At 38.3% G+C, this 15,546-nt stretch overlaps 1 long non-coding RNA gene across 1 annotated transcript; it reads right to left on the bottom strand.

Annotated features, from left to right (window-relative positions):
* Window positions 1–334: 334 nt before the first annotated feature.
* Window positions 335–8,390, bottom strand: LOC112643768 (uncharacterized). The gene is made up of 3 exons (XR_003125879.3): window positions 8,298–8,390; window positions 7,909–8,010; window positions 335–646 (listed from the first exon to the last, which is right to left on the bottom strand). It is a non-coding gene; the product is annotated as an uncharacterized LOC112643768 (long non-coding RNA).
* Between the last annotated feature and the right edge of the window lie 7,156 nt (window positions 8,391–15,546).

Here is a 15,546-nt window from a genome sequence, read left to right as displayed (position 1 = left end):
CACAAACCTTTACAATAGTGATAAAATATCAATATAAAACCACTTTGCAAGCACATAACATTTTAAAAGGATAAAATATTTTGATAAAAATTATATTTTACATAATAGAAAAAAAACTATACTGAACAAATATATGTATCTTTTCTACAGGAAAAAAGTTAAATATCTTGTTTTCTAGTCAATAGGCTAATTTTACCATAACATAGAGTGTCCTCAAAGCTCCTCTAAGTGGAATAAAAACTTTCATATGAGTCTTTATGACAGTCTCATTTACATTTTTGGTCAGTGATTCATCACTTTTGACATAAGAGGGTGAGAGGCAAAGACAATGTGATTCATTTATTTCTTCTTCTCAAGAGAATGTCAGCCTGAGTCTTACCACACACATTTCAAGATCTTATTGTTATAAGATAATAATACCTTATGTTTGTGTGATATGCTACCATTAGCAAAGTGCCTTCCCATCTATTATCTTGTCTCATCCTCCCACTAACTGGCAAGGCAGGTGACATTAAGCTCTTTATACAGATGAGTAGAGCAAGCCATACTGAGGTTGACTTGCCTGAGATTCAAAACAGTAAAGGGTGGAACAGGGTGAATAGTCCATTCTTCTGACTCCAAGTCCAAAGTTATCTCCACATGGGACCTAGAAAGAATTTGTTTGAATGTGAGATCTAGAATATGGATATGTGAAGACTAACACTGATAGAATAACTAGCATGTATTGGCATTGCTTTAAATGTTTTACCTTTGAAAGCTCATTGAATATTTGCAAGTATTAGCATATTTAACTCTCTCAACATCCAACAATGTAGTTAGTTGTATTATTCCCCTTATATAGATCTCTTTATTACTAAATTAATAAAGATCAAATCTCTTTATTACTAGAATAAGTACATCATTTTGCATTATAAATGACCTCAGACATCAAATGACATATATTTAGTGGTATACTGGTAAATGTCTCAAAGCCAGCTTTCTGGGGAGAAAAGGCCCCAAATTGTAGATCTTGTCAATTTCTATGGTGGAATTACTGACATCATGGCCATTTCCAAGCTACCAAGTTGATTTGGAGCTGGGAACAGATGTGCACAATCAGCTCTTACAAGTTGGTTCTGACATATTACTGGTCCAGGGCCAGGTGTAACCCATTTGAAAGCTGCTATTCTTCATACTCCTGAGTAAACCAAAACTGCTTTGGTTTTAAGAATATGTTACAAGAATTTTGACAAGTTTTTGAATTACTATTAATTTTTCCAAATGTTTTTTCAGAGTGAATTATACTAATAGTCTCTAGAGAGCATGGAGACCCATGTATAAGCCATTAAGCCAAAAGCTAGCAAATCTTTTAAATAAAGGGTCAGTGCTATATGGCCTGAATGTATCCTCCCCAAAATTCCTATGTTGAAATTATAATGCCCAAGGTCATGTTATTAGGAGATGGGACTTTTGGGAGGATTCATGGAATCCTCATGCACAAGATTAGTACTCTTATAAAAAGGCTCTGAGAGCCAGCTTGCCACTTCCATCCTGTGAGGACACAGGAGATATCTGTGACTGAGAAAAGAGCCCTCACCTGATGATGCTCGCACCCTGATCTTAAACTTCCAGCCTCCAGAACTGTGAGAAATAAATCTCTTGTTTATAAGCTACCCAGTCTCAGGTAGGTTATTGTGACAGCCGGAGTGGACTAAGACATCCAGACAGTAAATAGTTTGGGTTTGCAGGCCACATACTGCCTCTGTTGCATATTTTAATTTTTTAAAAATATTTATTTATTTGAGAGAGAGAGAAAGTGAAAGAGAGAGAGCATGAACAGGGTGCTGAGCAGAGGGAGAGAAAAATCTCAGGCAGACTCCCCGCTGAGCACAGACCCTGATGCAGGGCTCAATCCCAGGAACCTGAGAGTATAACCTGACCCAAAATCAAGAGTTGGATGCTTAAATGACTGAGCCACCCAAGAGCCCAATTCTTCTTTATTTTTTACAATTCTTTTAAATATTATTCTTAGTGCTTGAGCTAGATTTGGCCCAAAGACTAGATTTGGTCCACAGGCTATAGTTTGCTAATTCCTCCTCTAAGCCTTGGGAAGGCAAGTTCAGGAAAGAAGTGAGAACAGTCGTGTAGTCAGACACTCCTGATCTTTATTGAATATGTGATATTGGCAGGTCATAGCCTTCTACCTTACAGAATTATAATGGTTAAATTAATTAATTCCTATGAGAGCTCTTCCTAAAGTATGTTTCAATAACTGTAGGAAACTGTTAGCATTACCCTCAATTGCCCATGAACTACTGCAACTATAATCTCAGTTGAATTAAAACTCTACCCAGACCATAAAGCACCAGCTTTTTAAATACCTGGAAGCCTCAACCTCAGGGGAGAACTAAAACAGGTTTGGACCCTTATTATAAAATCCTCTAACTGTTTTAAGTCATTCTTGAGGCAATGTCCAGGCTCCCTAGCACTGGATAGCAATTTCAACATCAGCCTGACTTCAAATTATTTAGGGATCTGACTTTGCAAGTACACTTCCTGGCATATGATAAATGCTCAGCATATGATAGATGCTCAATCTCTACTGAATGAATAACTGAATTAATGAATGATCATATCCAGCTAGTTGAGCTCTCCCAGGGCATAGTCCTAAACCATGTGCTCAATCAGCCTCCTGCTCATCCCAACACCAAAGGGATGCCCTCCCTATGTGTCGAGATGTTTCCCTGGCTCAAATGATAGAAAAATAAAGACAACACTGTATATGAGATAGCCAACCACCTATAATTGTTGAATAAATGTCTGACTTTCTTTACATCTTAAAAATCAATATATTATAATCATAATTATATTATGATAATAAGTAATTGTTTTTAAAAAACAGGAAGGAAAGAAAGAAATCCCACTTTTGAATTGACTATGAAATTCAATCTGACAATAAGGAGTGTCCCATGAGCTGGACTTACATGAGGACATCCTAGGGCAGAGGCGATCTTAAGTTACACTTCTCTCCCATCATTATTCAATGCTAGACAATGCCTCATTATGTGAAAATATTTTATAATAATTTATTAATCTGGTACACTTCTGAGCAAAGATTTCTTTTTTTTTGAGCAAAGATTGTAGAGCATTTTAATTTTTGAAACATGATTTTTATTTTTTTACATTTATTTATTTATTTATTTATTGATTTATTTATTTATTTGAAACACAGAGAGAGAGAAAGAGAGAGAGAAAGAGAGAGGCAGAGACACAGGCAGAGGGAGAAGCAGGCTCCATGCAAGAAGCCTGATGTGGGACTCGATCCCCAGTCTCCAGGATCACATCCTGGGCTGCAGGCGGCGCTAAACCGCTGCGCCACCGGGGCTGCCCTTGAAACATGATTTTTAAAAAGATTTTATTTATTTATTCATGAGACACACAGAGACAGAGGCAGAGACAGAGGCAGAGGGAGAAGCAAGCTCCCTGGTAGAGAGCCCGATGTGGGACTCAATCCCAGGACCATCTCTGAGATCACAACCTGAGTCAAAGGCAGATGCTAAACTACTGAGCCACCCAGGTGTCCCTGAAACAAGATTTACATTTGAACATACTGGTAGAATTTAAAATTTTGTTGTCTAAATCAAAACCCATTCCTCAATTCTATTGCCTCAGAAACGCAAACCTTCACACTGGAGTATAAGCTGGGATCCTTTTTTTTTTTTTTTTTTAAGATTTTATTCATTTATTCATGAAAGACACACAGAGAGAGGCAGAAACATAGGCAGAGGGAGAAGCAGGCTCCATGTAGGGAGTCCGACATGGGACCCAATCCCAGGTCTCCAGGATCATACCCTGGGCCGAAGGCAGATGCTCAACCGCTGAGCCACCCAGGCAACCCTGGGATCCTCTTTTTTTTTTTTTTTTTTTAATTTATTTATTTTTTATTTTTTATTATTTTTTTTTATTTTAGGGATCCTCTTTTTAACTTCAGAAAAGGATAGTTCCAACTAGCTGAAACATGTTTCTACTTTATCTGTTTGATCTGTTATCTGTTTCTTACTGTATGGCCAATGAGTTAAAGGATGATAAAGAAAGATTTAACAATCTAGTTTTAGAAAAGAAGACAATTTTTTTTCAGCTGCTAGAGAGAAAAAAAGCACAACTGTAATTTTTACCTCTATCAAATATATTAGAAAATGGAATTTGAAATTTAGAATCCAAAGAGACACCATAAAGTCCCACCGAACACAGGAGCTGCAGTAATTAGGAAAGCTGGTATTGAAATAAACAAAGATCTTGATAGACCAATTCAAACTGGTCAGTATGTTTTTACAGAGATACGAAATCATGCAGCATTCAGTTATGTTTGCCTTTTATTCATCTGCAGTGAAGCTGTATCCTAGCCAGGAAATTCATTTCCAGTAAAGAAGAATAGAAATACTACCAACTAGTGCTACTTAAATCAAATGAATGAAACTAGAATTTTTAAAAGTCAGCACCAATGGATTAAAAGAAACGAGATAAAAATGATTCTAACTTTACATAATTGATCCTAAAATGCCTAGGATCAACTCTTGGTTTGGACTCAAGTGGTGATCTCAGGGTCGTGAGATAGAGCCCTGCATTGGGCTCCACGCTCAGCATGGAGTCTGCTTGAGTTTCTCTCTCCCTCTCCCTCTGCCCTTCTCTCTCTAAAATAAATAAATATTTTTTAAAAATTACACTAGTGCCCACTTCATGATTCTTTTGTGAGATTAAATCATAGTAACTCTCAATCCTCAATGATTTATCCCTGTGAATTAGTCATTTTGTAAATTATCTTCTTAACATTTTAAGCCCAGATTTATTTTATTCTCTGCTATTCTATATGTTATGAAAGATCTTCCTTGTTACCCACTGGTATCCTCAAGAAGATAAATTTATTCAGAGAGTAATCTAAGCCTGTTTTCCAAACTTCATTTCAAGCAATACTATCCCTATAAGATGTTCTGTAAAACTGAGGTTCATCATCAAAGAAATTTAAACATATATTGCCTATGATTCCTCTTTTGATAATTCACAATGTGCCTTGGATTTTAAAATTTCTGAGAAGTCTGGCAGTAAATAAACATATCTGATAATGGTCAGTTTTTTGGTTTGTTTATGGGTTTTGTTTTGTTTTTTCCCACATTAATGCTTGCTAACATCCCAAGGGATAAGTATTCACAGACACATTTTTGGGAAAACTTCTATAAATATACCCAGAGGGAGATAAACCAACTGATAATAAATTCCATAGCTATACTTCAAAGCCAAACATTAGAGTACCAGAATCACACACAGAACTCTGGGACCCTGGGTTTGTGCCAACCATTTCCTACCTTTATGTGTTCTGTCCAAACACCACAAATACCCCTCCCTTCCAGTTCCCCCAACAGCCATTCTTTCAGCATTGTTTTAAGAATAAAACTCTTTGAAGTTCTTGGAGCTTCAGTAAAAAGCAGACCTTTGACTTTAGATGGAAACTAGCAATATTTGAAAAAATACACCTACCCAAGTAGGACAATATTAGGGGCATGTCTAAGAAAAATAAAATAAAAATATAAAAGCTGATTTTTAAATGGTCACTTTCAGAAGTATGTAATGGTGTTTGGGCTATGCAAAGGTATTGGAACTATAACTATTTTCTCATAAAATTGCATTAGCTCAAAACATCAATAGTCAATTGTTGGGAATGGTCAAGAAATAGAAGAATAAAAAAGAAAGTGATGAGAAATGTCTTGATGAATTCCAGAATGTTTCTTCTGAACAGCAAAATAACAAAGAAAATAATCTCATTTCAGAAAATACTACGTGTGGTAATGTATATTACTAGATCTATTTTGATGATCATTTTGTATACCTATATCAAGTCATTATGTTGTACACCTAAAACTAATATAATGGTACATGTCAATTATACTTCAATTTCAAAAAGTAGAAAGCAATACTAATAAAAAGAAAATAAAATACTAATACTACATTTTCCCACAGAGCATCCAAGAATTTCCAGACATAGCACTTACTGGGATTGTAATGCCAAGGGGTATGTATGGTGAAGTGATCTATTTAATGTCTGTCTCACCCACTACAGTGTGATCTTCCTGAGGGAAAGTACTGTGTCTGCATGTTCATCTCTGCGTCCTCAAAAGTAGTACAGCACCCACACTCAGAATGAACCAATAAAATATTTGTGGAAGTTAGGAAAGGAGGAGGAAGTAAAGGAGAGAAGAAGAGAGGGATCTTTTTGAGGTTTGATTGCTTTCTCAGAGTGATCATGGATTTACACTATTTTGCCTGGTTCTTTCAGTGGCCCCATAGGTTGAGTATAATCTATGGCCATGAAATCGGAGATAATTAACTAACCCACATAGGCATTGAATCATTACATCACTTTTATGTGCACTTGTATTCTGATCAGTCTTTGCAACAGTAGAAAAAAATGAGAATAATAGGAAAAAATGTAGTTCTTATACTAAATGGATTCTATATGGATTTTATACCTGGATAGAGTCATATGATCTATATAAGATCATATGAAGATAGAATGAAGGGAATTGAAATGTAGTATTTTTATATTGTTTGCATGCAACTAAGAAATGAGTATTTGATCATTGTGATTTTCACAGAAATTTCATTATGTTTTTCATAATCATGGCAGTCTTTAGGTTCCACAAACTCTTGGCTGGATTGCACTGGTATCTCCCGTCAACTACCATTCAGCTATCAACATGCATAAAAAATTACTATTTGGTTATCAGAGGTCAAGGGAAATAAAGAAAATGTGGTCATTCTGGGTCTCATTTTTCCTTTTTTCCACTAAAACCATAAATAGGTGACCCAATAGAGCTGCTGTATATGTTGTCCTGTAATTACCTAAATCTGCACACAGAAATTAGGTGGACACCTTTACAGAACACAAGGCAGCAAGCATTTAAGTATCACTACTTTATAGGTATACTGCATGAGATCATTTATATATTCTCATAAAAAAACAAGGAGAAAAAGATAACTTTAGTTTCCTACTCTAATCAATTTGAAGTAAGAAAAATCACAAATTAACATACTTTTTATTATTATGTTGGGCAGTTTGTAAAAAAAAATAGTTCTGCTTCAACAAAACAAAAAGACTCAGGTATTCTCATAACTTTTCTGAGCCTAGATTTGAGCGAGGCCATTCCATCTGATTGTAATTCCTGTAGGGAAGCAGATGGTCGGGCAGCATAACCAAGAATTACAACAATCTATGTAGGATGTTCCTAAGACATGAGTTAATGCTCTCAAACCCATAAAGCTTGGGACTTTATGGAGATGAACCACATTACAGACCCACATGCAAGCATGTGCTCATCAAAATTACTTCAACTGAATCAACAGCTCAGCTCATTTGCACCTCCTGACCTTCTGGAACTGACCTGTGATATGCATCCTCAAACCAGCTTCTTCCCTCTAAGGACCGAAATTAGATATAGAAAGATACACATAACTAGCGTGATAACACTCACTTTCAGGTTCAGATTTCTGGATCCGAAACAAATATGAGAAACAAGGTAAACTGAAATGCCAAAAGTAAGAGGTTTTAAATCATAATCCACTACCTCCCTAAGATTTCAAGGGACACCACCAAAGATGACTAGGAAAAGAGATGGGAGGGAGAACAAATGGAAAAATTCACAATAGTAAACTGGTCTCCACAGATCATACACAATTAATTAAAAAAAAAAAAACAAGAAGGAGAAAAAGGTAACTTTAGTTTCCTACTCTAATCAATTTGAAGTAAGAAAAATCACAAATTAACATACTTTTATTATTATGTTGATTATTACTTATCACCAGCTTTGGTGAAGTGAACAGAAGGCAGGGCTTGGAATCCAAAAAGAAATAGGTGCTAATCAGGGCTCAGAAACTTACTAGTCAGTGACCTTAAGAGGTTATTTTGCTCTTGCTGCCTCAGTGTCCTCATCCTTAAAATGGGGATAGTAACACCTGCCTTGTAGCATTGTTGTAAAGTTCCTGGAACATAGTACACCGCCTATTAACATCTTTTACATTTCTTTCTCCTTCTATTTTTTCTTTTTAGCAAATGCTCTCATTTTTAAAAATCTCACTATTGGGCAGCCCGGATGGCTCAGTGGTTTAGCACCAGCTTCAGCCCAGGGCGTGATCCTGGAGACCCGCATCAGGCTTCCTGCATGGAGCCTGCTTCTCCCTCTGCCTGTGTCTCTGCCTCTCTCTCTCTCTCTCTCTCTCTCTCTGTGTATCGAATGAATAAATAAAATCTTTAAAAGAAAAAATCTCACTATTTTTAAAACTCTTCTACATAGATTTTCTTATCTGATCTCACAGCAGTGACTGATAGAAACATTAGCTCTTATTGACATATGAGAACACAGAGGCTCATTCTAGAACCCACAGTAGATTCTAGTCACCCAGGCTACTTCTCATTCTGTGCTAATCCCACTAGATTGAATATTGGAATAGATGAATCATATGAAAACACAGCTGAAAATAGTAAACAGACTCTAATATCAAAATAGATGGATCAAAAGTTTTTAAAGATATTAAGTCAGTAGACAAAAGAATATTATGATGATCCAGGTGATATACATTTCAGTTTTCACTACACAGTTGGGACTACAGAAGGCTAGAAATAAATATATCATTACGAATTATAGGATGCATGGTAAAGGACTTCGCATACAGCTCTCCAGCTGTGGAATAACTAATTTAAAAATCCGTTCTTTTTGCAATTATTGTTCACAGAAATCTACAGATAATATATATATATACATAAATAAGACGGTTATTAAAGGTTTTTGCTATGCGACCCCTGGGTGGCTCAGTGGTTGAGTGTCTGCCTTTGACTCAGGGCGGGATCCCAAGTTCCAGGATGGAGTCCCACGTCAGGTTCCCTGCAGGGAGTTTGCTTCTGCAAACTCTGTTCCCTCTGCCTATGTCTCTGCCTCTCTCTGTGTGTCTCTCATGATTAAATAAATTAAAAACAAAAGTTTTTGCTGTGGCAAAGTTAATGTTAAATAGTAAGTTTGCATCAGTTTTAGCAACTTAAAAAGATAAAGTAATTCATAGTGTAGTAATTTTCATTTTATTAGTGTAACTGGCAGTTACACACTACCCCCTAGAAGTCTTCATTTAAAAATGAAATTTTAGAACAACTTTATGAAAGTCTCAGAAATAAAATGGTGAAACAAAGAGGTAATTTTAAGGGTTCAGTAAATTCTGGAAGAAAATACAAATAAAGCTTGGTATTTGAAAAAAGGACATACATAAAACACCCAGCACTGTGTCTGGTAGAAAGCTTTATAGTCAAGTTTTCCTTTTCTGCCAGGGGAACATGTGTTTTATGTTCAAAAGAATGAAAGGCGGGGATCATGTGTTTCATCTCAGATGAAATCTGAGAGCAAAGAGAGTAGCAAAGTAGGATTAGTTCAGTGTAGCGGCAGGTTTGTGTTTTATGTAAATAAAAGAGCCCATCAATAATTTCTCGAAGCCCCATGTGTGAACAGCCTGGCTGGGTTGCCATAACTGTACTATACCAACCAGATTCCCACTTCAAATCAAGATATTCCTTTTCCAGCTGCTAGAAAGTGTTGGCTGATACAGGTAAGTCCTTCCCAGGGAACTGCCCTTGGCTGAAGGGAGCTGCCTTACCCAACTTCATGTTCCTCTCTCCTGGAGCAGCTGGCCCCCAGTGACTGAGGGTTGCAGAGTTATAAGGTGCAGCAGCCCCTTGTCTCAATTGAGACTTTGAAGGCCCCTCCCCACCCCAGCTCCAGAGCCTCTTATGGGACTGGCTGAAGCTTCTGTTACAGCTACATCACAGCTGAACCTCACTCTACCAAGACTGCTTCCCTCAGTCCATCACCAACATTGCTCCTTAGAGCACTCACCAATGAAGGACCATAAATCCCCATTTCAGAGCTGTTTCCAGAGGGCCCAGTCAGAGGCACTTGGTCACAGAAGTGGTCCTAGGGAATAGATTCTAATATGGGATTTTGGAGATATATTGCCCACTGGCCAGCTGGCAATGAGGACCCCACCAAGGGTGGTAAGTGCAGAACTGAGATCCTGGCACATGGTAGGGGTCAGTTGTCAAACCGTTTAGCTGATGTTGAACTGGGATGGGATGAAGGAAAGGCCGTGCATGGGCTCAGGCATCTGAGAGGTGCACTGAGCATCACTGTTATCAGGACTATGGAGTAGGGGAAAGCTGATTAATCGGGGAGACAGACTTCAGTGCAGAAGTGACCAGAGTTCAAGCCAACACTAAAGGGCAAGTGTGTGTGAGGGGGAGGAATGATTATAAAAGAGCCTTCCAGCCAAAGGAAATGGCATCTACAGAAACTTTGATACAGAAAAGTGCCTGGCAGTGAGAGGAACTGAGAGTGAGACAGATCTCTGGAGAGTGGAAATGAAGCAGGGGAAGAAGGGTGCCAGATGAAGCTAGGGGACTAGGCAGGGGCCAAATCACAGCATGGTAGAGATTCTCGTCGTTCACAGCAATGATGAATCACTGGAGGGTTTGGAGCATGAAAGCTACAAGATAAGATTTTCCTTAAAAAAGATCTCTTTAGCTATTTCTGAACTGAGAGAAGAGAACAAAAATGTACACAAGGAAAGCCTTTCTGCATTGATCAGAACCAAAACGCAATTTTATGTAGGAACAGTGAGTGACCTCCTATTGAAGAGGCCTGCACAGGTGAGTCTGTGTCCTCTTACAGGCCATTGGAGTGGCCCATACTGGGAGGCGGTGACTCTCATTAGAGTCTTGTTTACTCACTGAGCTCTCAAACCGCCTTCTTGGTGATGGGAAGTGGAGATGCACTTACTGGTTGATGTCTTCAGAAGCAATCTGGGCCATTTCCCTTTAGTTTAAGATTTTAATCTCTATTTGACTGGAATATGGGCTCCACTGTTAATGGACCTTTTATCTGTTATGTCACTGCTGTATCCCCAGCTCTTAAAATAGTGCTCTGTACTTAGAAGATGGTACTCAATAAACAGTTGTTGAAAATGGCATAAATTACTTTAAAAGGAAATACTCCTAATAAAAGTGTAGCAAATTCCTACATTAATACCTCGACATCAGGATCCCCGGGTGGCGCAGCGGTTTGGCGCCTGCCTTTGGCCCAGGGCGCGATCCTGGAGACCCTGGATCGAATCCCACGTCGGGTTCCCTGCATGTAGCCTGCTTCTCCCTCTGCCTGTGTCTCTGCCTCTCTCTCTCTGTGTGTGACTATCATGAATAAATAAATAAATAACCTTTAAAAAAAATACCTCGACATGAGTGATAACTGTGAGCATAGGCTTAAATGGGCAGTAGAGAAGCAATGAATGAGGAGGCTTGCCTACTTTATTATATTATATACTTCATTATATTTATATTTATATTTATATTTATATTTATATTTATATTTATAGAGGTGGGTAGGTAGGGGAGGGAAACAGGTAATGCTTGTAGGTTGAAAATCTTCATGGGACTGGCTAATGATACACTGAGTCAAGCTGTAACCTTGTGCTGTTAAGCAGTTCTTTCAACGTGAGAGCAATTGTCCTGTTTTGACATAAACTGGTCATTGAGCCTTGCTTTTCATTTCCTGTTTTGTTTTCATGGAAAGATTTCAGTGTAATCTTCAAAGGTAATCTAACCTATCAGTGAAACCCAAAGGACCTCCAGCCCTCGCTTCCAAGAGTGGGCCTGTAGAAGAGTCAGTCACTCTTGACTGAAAGATAAATGGCAGCTGTGTCCCTTCTCCTGAGCGTTGTTTCAGTGCTGAGTCTGAGGCTTGAGAGCTGCACTTGAGATCACTCGTATCTTCTAAACTTTTCTGTGCAGCTCAGAACTGAAAATCAATTTTATGTAGGAACAGAAGTGGCCCCATATTGAGGATCCCTGTACAGGTGAGTCTGTGCCCTCTGTCATTGTTGTAAACTAGGATATTGCATATTCATACAGGGAGAGACCGGCTAGGACACCCAGACTCAGGAGCGTGTGAGAACAGTGACATCCAGCGGCCAGTCCAGTGCATTTCTGACGCACGGTGCACCCAGACTTCACCCAGGTGAAGAATGGAGCTATTTGCTCTAGATGCTGACTTCAGCTTTGTCCTTCCAACCTGGGAACCCTGGGACACTCCAGGGAGATTCTGATTTCAGACCAACCAGGTTCTACCAGTAATATTTATCCTTCCACATTTCTGGGTTTTTCTTTCAGACTAATCATTCATCTCCCTCCAGAGTTACAATGTTTTAAATTGCATCAAAAATTTAATAACTGTTAATGTTCAACACTTGAAAAAATGTAAAGTTCCAAAATTACATTTATTCTTAGTTTTGAAAATAAGGTTTCAACAGATTTTTATTGTGCACCCACTAAGTGCCATGCAGTGACCGAAAAAAGAATTCTTACCCTCTTGGAGGTCATACTCCTACTGGGGAAGACACACAGTAATGTACATAAACTGTACATACATACATATAGACATGTCCAGTCATGGTACATGCTAAAAGAAAAAGAAAAAGAAACAAGATAAAAACATAGAATCTGACAAGGGGATTGGTGCTATTTGGTCTGGTGATCATACAAGGTCTCTCTGAGCACATTTGAGCAGCAGTCTGAAATGAAGGTTCAGATAATGTGTATATCAGAGGAAGAACGTTCCCAACGTAGAAAAAAAAGCAAAAAAAGAATAACTGTCATAAGAATCGAAATTCTAGAGAAAATTTAAAATGAGATCATCAGTGTTGAAATAAAAATAATTATCCCTGAAAGCCTAAGCTATGAACCTAAACTCAGCTTTCATATTGTAGACAGAAGAGTGCAAATGTTAATTACAGTCAATCTTTGAATTAGGAATTCAGACTTAAAGTAAAATCCTGCCCAATAATCACAAAATGCTGCTATTTACAAACAGTTTATTTCAGTGAAAAAGCCAAGGGTCGGGAATGTAGATAGACTCTTGCTTCCATCAGTCCCCTCCCTTGCCAAGTAGACTCAACAGGACATAACACAGGCTGCCCAGTGGTAGCTGAGGGCACTACCTCTGTCGCTGTCTCTCTGTCTCTGTCTCTCTGTCTCTCTCTCTTTCACACACACACACACACAACGGGGAAAGGTTCACATTCATCATGTTATATAGTAAAGATACAACTTTAGGAAGGATAATTTGTGCCTTTTCCTTCTTTTTGAGGTGTGATATATTTTTAAAGGTACAACTGGCTTAATTTTTACATCTGTTACATATGTATGGGTTTAACTACCACCCAGATTAATATGTAAGACATTCCCAGCTCCTCAGACTTTCTTTTGTCCTCTCTCCCACAACCTCCAAAAGGAATCATTATTTTGACTCTGTCACTATGCATTTATTTAGTTTAGCCTGTTCTTTGAACTTATAAATGAAATCATAGAGTGTATATTCTTTTTATATCTGCGTTCTTTTGTTCAACATCATGTCTGTCAGATTCATTCACGTTGCTATACGTAGCAATAATCTGTTTTCATTGCTGTCTAGTATTCTAGTCTAAATACATAATATACAATTGATATGTTTCACCCGGGATAAACTTTTGGGTTATGTCTTGGTTGGAGTTATAATGAATAAATTTATTATTAGCATTTTTGTACACGTCTTTTGGCAAAAATAAGCATTCATTTTTGTTGAGTACATCCTCAGGATTAAAATTCCTGATTCATAAACTGGGCCAGCTACATAATTTGCAGGCCCCGGTATAAAATGAGAATGCGAGGCCTCTTGCTTAATAAAAAGTAAGGGAAAAGAGGGACACGTGGGTGGCTCAGTGGTTGGGCGCCTGCCTACGGCTCAGGTCATGATCCTGGAATCCTGGGGATCAAGTCCCACATCGGGCTCCTACGAGGAGTCTGCTTCTCCCTCTGCCTGTGTCCCTGCCTCTCTCTCAGTCTGAGTCTCTCATGAATAAATAAATAAATCTTAAAAAAAAAAAATGTAAGGGAAAAGTGCCATCCACAATGCTAAAATAGAAAACTCTTTCCTTTTTTCCATGATCTCTCTCAACTTGTCATAGCATTCTTTTATTTGCTATTTAATATCGCTTTAAGTAAAGAACAATTAAAAGGCTTAGATATTAGCATGAATTTCACCATTCACCTTTATATTGTACATTGGCAGGTTGTTTTTTTTTTAAGATTGATTTATTTATTATTATAACTATTATATTATTATTATATAAATATATATTTATATATTAAATATATTATTTATTATATTATATATTATATAAGTATAGGAATATAATTATAAATAATTATATATTTAATAATATATATAATAATATATTATTGTTATTACAGGGGAGGGGCAGAGGGATACCGAGAATCTCAAGCAGAGATTCCCAGCTGAGCACAGAGCCCCACGCAGAGTTCAATTCCACTACCCCAAGATCATGACCTGAGCCGAAATCAAAGAGTCACTCAACCTACTGAGCCACCCAGGCACCAGGAAGGGGCAGTTCTAAATGTGAATGTAAGGGTGTTTAATCTGTATGCAGAACCACTGCAATTGCACAATTTGTATTTCATAGCTTGTACATGCCTATAAATTCCATTCTTCTTCTTTTAAAAGCTTATTTATTCATTGGGGGGAGAGCTGAGGGAGGGGCAGAGGGAAAGAATCTCAAGCCTGAGGTGGAGAGGTGGGGCTCAATCCCCAGATCCCTACCCAAGCCAAAGTCCAGAGTCAGCGCTCAACCCAACAAGCCTGCCAGGCGCCCCCTGGATTTCATTCTTAGCAGAACAGTGAAAATGCTGCACTGAACTAAATCAAATATTTTTATTTTGTTTCTTGGTACATGCCCCTTATACCAATGCTTCCTACCCTCAGCTTACCAGTGAGAAAGAAGGACTAAAAGGAAAAAGAACTGTAGGTTACCCTATCTTTTCCTTTCCTTCCATGTTTTCATTTCCAGCGTGTGTATTTGGCTACTGCAGGGAAGTAACACAAGTAAGAAATGATATGATAGGATTCCTTGGTTTTTCACGTTCTCTAAAACAGCATTGACTTCTGTCCACATTCAGTGCAAGTTCGGGTTCTAGTGGAAACGAGGTTGGCCAGGGATGTCAGTGGCCCCCACGTACCTTGTACTCCTTTGAGTCTCGCTGAGCTCTCGGGCATGAGGTTGCACAGAACTTGGTTCCCCTGGGCATGCGCACACCGTAGGGGAATCAGGCCGCAAAGAACAATGGCAGGTACACACGCTGCAGCTGCCTCCCTGCTCAGGCACATGCTCCAGGGTCTCAACAGGACTTCACTTAAAAAAAAAAAAAAAAAAAGTTTAAAGAGAAAATCATGAAGAATTTTAAGATGTGACCAGCCGGGCATTAAACTATGCACAGGGCCCTTCTGAGTTTTGTAACCTGAGTGATTACGCAGGTCATCTAATCCCTGAATCTGGCCCTGTTTGGAAGCAGTTCTGCTAAACAATATTCCAAGGTAGCTTTACTGATTTAACTCCCACCAGCAACATATGAGAGTTCTGGTCACTCCAATTCCT

Source organism: Canis lupus, chromosome 1 (assembly GCF_003254725.2).
Source record: "Canis lupus dingo isolate Sandy chromosome 1, ASM325472v2, whole genome shotgun sequence".
In the NCBI taxonomy this organism is placed as follows: Eukaryota; Metazoa; Chordata; class Mammalia; order Carnivora; family Canidae; genus Canis; species Canis lupus.
The sequence above is the reverse complement of the archived record's forward strand: the minus strand, read 5'-3'. Positions and strand labels throughout refer to the sequence as shown.